The sequence below is a fragment of the Salmo trutta genome, chromosome 9 (assembly GCF_901001165.1).
Source record: "Salmo trutta chromosome 9, fSalTru1.1, whole genome shotgun sequence".
In the NCBI taxonomy this organism is placed as follows: domain Eukaryota; kingdom Metazoa; phylum Chordata; class Actinopteri; order Salmoniformes; family Salmonidae; genus Salmo; species Salmo trutta.
Genome location: NC_042965.1, coordinates 47,713,508 through 47,718,874, shown reverse-complemented (window position 1 = coordinate 47,718,874; position 5,367 = coordinate 47,713,508). Strand labels below are relative to the sequence as shown.

The 5,367-nt window shown below is 45.5% G+C and overlaps 2 pseudogenes; both read left to right on the top strand.

The window, feature by feature from the left end:
• Positions 1–671, top strand: LOC115199688 (non-classical arabinogalactan protein 31-like; annotated as a pseudogene).
• Positions 672–3,870: 3,199 nt separating this feature from the next.
• Positions 3,871–4,734, top strand: LOC115199687 (non-classical arabinogalactan protein 31-like; annotated as a pseudogene).
• The last annotated feature ends 633 nt before the right edge of the window (positions 4,735–5,367 follow it).

Sequence of the window (5,367 nt, the reverse complement as noted above, 5' to 3'; positions counted from 1 at the left end):
TACCCCTCCATATACCCTCCATACACCCCCATAATATACCCCTCCATATACCCCTCCATACACCCCTCCATATACCCTTCAATATAGCCCTCCATATACCCCTCCATATACCCTTCCATATACCCCTCCATATACCCTTCAATATACCCCTCCATATACCCTTCAATATACCCCTCCATATACCCCTCCATATACCCTTCAATATACCCCTCCATATACCCCTCCATATACCCCTCCATATACCCTTCAATATACCCCTCCATATACCCCTCCATATACCCCTCCATATACCCCTCAATATACCCCTCCATATACCCCTCCATATACCCTTCAATATACCCCTCCATATACCCCTCCATATACCCTTCAATATACCCCTCCATATACCCCTCCACATACCCCTCCATATACCCCTCCATATACCCTTCAATATACCCCTCCATATACCCCTCCATATACCCTTCAATATACCCCTCCATATACCCCTCTATATACCCCTCCATATACACCTCCATATACCCTTCAATATACCCCTCCATATACCCCTCCATATACCCTCCATATACCCTTCATAATACCCCTCCATATACCCCTCCATATAACCCTCCTTATACCCCTCCATATACCCCTCCATATACCCCTCCATATACCCTTCAATATACCCCTCCATATACCCCTCCATATACCCCTCCATATTCCCCTCCATATACCCTTCAAAATACCCCTCCATATACCCCTCCATATACCCCTCCTTATACCCTTCAATATACCCCTCCATATACCCTCCATATACCCTTCAATATACCCCTCCATATACCCCTCCTTATACCCTTCAATATACCCCTCCTTATACCCCTCCATATACCCTCCATATACCCCTCCATATACCCCTCCATATACCCTTCAATATACCCCTCCATATACCCCTCCATATACCCCTCCATATATCCTTCAATATACCCCTCCATATACCCTCCATACACCCCCATAATATACACCTCCACATACCCCTCCATATATCCCTCCATATACCCCTCCATATACCCTTCAATATACCCCTCCATATACCCCTCCATATACCCTTCCATATACCCCTCCATATACCCTTCAATATACCCCTCCATATACCCTTCAATATACCCCTCCATATACCCCTCCATATACCCTTCAATATACCCCTCCATATACCCCTCCATATACCCCTCCATATACCCCTCCATATACCCTTCAATATACCCCTCCATATACCCCTCCATATACCCCTCTAAATACCCCTCCATATACCCCTCCATATACCCTTCAATATACCCCTCCATATACCCCTTCATATACCCTTCAATATACCCCTCCATATACCCCTCCATATACCCCTCCATATACCCCTCCATATACCCTTCAATATACCCGTCCATATACCCCTCCATATACCCTTCAATATAACCCTCAATATACCCCTCTATATACCCCTCCATATACACCTCCATATACCCTTCAATATACCCCTCCATATACCCCTCCATATACCCCTCCATATACCCTTCAATATACCCTCCATATACCCCTCCATATTCCCCTCCATATACCCCTCCATATACCCTTCAATATAACCCTCAATATACCCCTCTATATACCCCTCCATATACACCTCCATATACCCTTCAATATACCCCTCCATATACCCCTCCATATACCCCTCCATATACCCTTCAATATACCCTCCATATACCCCTCCATATTCCCCCCATATACCCCTCCTTATACCCCTCGAAATATACCCTCCATATACCCTTCAATATACCCCTCCATATACCCCTCCATATACCCCTTCAATATACCCTTCCATTTACCCCTCCATATACCCCTCCATATACCCCTCCATATACCCTTCAATATACCCCTCCATATACCCCTCCATCTACCCTCCATATACCCCTCCATATACCCTTCAATATACCCCTCCATATACCCTCCATATACCCCTCCATATACACCTCCATATACCCCTTCAATATACCCCTCCATATACCCCTCCATATACCCCTCCATATACCCCTCCATATACCCTTCAATATACCCCTCCATATACCCCTCCATATACCCTTCCATATACCCCTCCATATACCCTTCAATATACCCCTCCATATACCCTTCAATATACCCCTCCATATACCCCTCCATATACCCCTCCATATACCCCTCCATATACCCCTCCATATACCCCTCCATATACCCTTCAATATACCCCTCCATATACCCTTCAATATACCCCTCCATATACCCCTCCATATACCCCTCCATATACCCCTCTATATACCCCTCCATATACCCTTCCATATACCCCTCCATATACCCTTCTTATACCCCTCCATATACCCTCAATATACCCGTCCATATACCCCTCCATATACCCTTCAATATAACCCTCAATATACCCCTCTATATACCCCTCCATATACACCTCCATATACCCTTCAATATACCCCTCCATATACCCCTCCATATACCCCTCCATATACCCTTCAATATACCCTCCATATACCCCTCCATATTCCCCTCCATATACCCCTCCATATACCCTTCAATATAACCCTCAATATACCCCTCTATATACCCCTCCATATACACCTCCATATACCCTTCAATATACCCCTCCATATACCCCTCCATATACCCCTCCATATACCCTTCAATATACCCTCCATATACCCCTCCATATTCCCCCCATATACCCCTCCTTATACCCCTCGAAATATACCCTCCATATACCCTTCAATATACCCCTCCATATACCCCTCCATATACCCCTTCAATATACCCTTCCATTTACCCCTCCATATACCCCTCCATATACCCCTCCATATACCCTTCAATATACCCCTCCATATACCCCTCCATCTACCCTCCATATACCCCTCCATATACCCTTCAATATACCCCTCCATATACCCTCCATATACCCCTCCATATACACCTCCATATACCCCTTCAATATACCCCTCCATATACCCCTCCATATACCCCTCCATATACCCCTCCATATACCCTTCAATATACCCCTCCATATACCCCTCCATATACCCTTCCATATACCCCTCCATATACCCTTCAATATACCCCTCCATATACCCTTCAATATATCCCTCCATATACCCCTCCATATACCCTTCAATATACCCCTCCATATACCCCTCCATATACCCCTCCATATACCCCTCCATATACCCTTCAATATACCCCTCCATATACCCTTCAATATACCCCTCCATATACCCCTCCATATACCCCTCCATATACCCCTCTATATACCCCTCCATATACCCTTCCATATACCCCTCCATATACCCTTCTTATACCCCTCCATATACCCTCAATATACCCTCCATATTCCCCTCAATATACCCTTCAATATACCCCTCCATATACCCTTCAATATACCCCTCCATATACCCTCCATATACCCCTCCATATACCCTCCATATACCCTCCATATACCCCTCCATATACCCCTCCATATACCCTTCAATATACCCCTCCTTATACCCCTCCATATACCCTCCATATACCCTCCATATACCCCTCAATATACCCCTCCATATACCCCTCCATATACCCTCCATATACACTCCATATACCCTCCGTGTACCCCTCCATATACCCTTCATAATACCCCTCCATATACCCCTCCATATACCCCTCCATATACCCCTCCTTATACCCCTCCATATACCCCTCCATATACCCCTCCTTATACCCCTCCATATACCCCTTCAAAATACCCCTCCATATACCCCTCCATATACCCCTCCTTATACCCCTCCATATACCCCTCCATATACCCCTCCTTATACCCCTCCATATACCCCTTCATAATACCCCTCCTTATACCCCTCCATATACCCCTCCATATACCCCTCCTTATACCCCTCCATATACCCCTTCTTATACCCCTCCATATACCCTTCAATATACCCATCCATATACCCCTCCATATACCCTTCAATATAACCCTCAATATACCCCTCTATATACCCCTCCATATACACCTCCATATACCCTTCAATATACCCCTCCAAATACCCCTCCATATACCCCTCCATATACCCTTCAATATACCCTCCATATACCCCTCCATATTCCCCTCCATATACCCCTCCATATACCCTCCATATACCCTCCATATACCCCTCCATATTCCCCCCATATACCCCTCCTTATACCCCTCGAAATATACCCTCCATATACCCTTCAATATACCCCTCCATATACCCCTCCATATACCCCTTCAATATACCCTTCCATATACCCCTCCATATACCCCTCCATATACCCCTCCATACACCCTCCATATAACCCTTCAATTTACCCCTCCATATACCCCTCCATATACCCCTCCATATACCCTTCAATATACCCCTCCATATACCCCTCCATCTACCCTCCATATACCCCTCCATATACCCTTCAATATACCCCTCCATATACCCTCCATATACCCCTCCATATACACCGCCATATACCCCTTCAATATACCCCTTCTTATACCCCTCCATATACCCCTCCATATACCCCTTCATATACCCTTCAATATACCCCTCCATATACCCCTCCATATACCCTTCCATATACCCCTCCATATACCCTTCAATATACCCCTCCATATACCCTTCAATATACCCCTCCATATACCCCTCCATATACCCTTCAATATACCCCTCCATATACCCCTCCATATACCCCTCCATATACCCCTCCATATACCCTTCAATATACCCCTCTATATACCCCTCCATATACCCCTCCATATACCCCTCTATATACCCCTCCATATACCCTTCAATATACCCCTCCATATACCCCTCCATATACCCTTCCATATACCCCTCCATATACCCCTCCATATACCCCTCCATATACCCTTCAATATACCCCTCCATATACCCCTCCATATACCCTTCAATATACCCCTCCATATACCCCTCTATATACCCCTCCATATACACCTCCATATACCCTTCAATATACCCCTCCATATACCCCTCCATATACCCTCCATTTACCCCTCCATATACCCCTCCATATACCCTCCATATACCCTTCAATATACCCCTCCGTATACCCCTCCGTATACCCCTCCGTGTACCCCTCCATGTACCCCTCCATATACCCCTCCATATACCCTCCATATACATCTCCATATACCCTTCAATATACCCCTCCATATACCCCTCCATATACCCCTCCATATATCCTTCAATATACCCTCCATATACCCCTCCATATTCCCCTCCATATACCCCTCCATATACCCTCCATATACCCTCCATATACCCTCCATATACCCCTCCATATTCCCCCCATATACCCCTC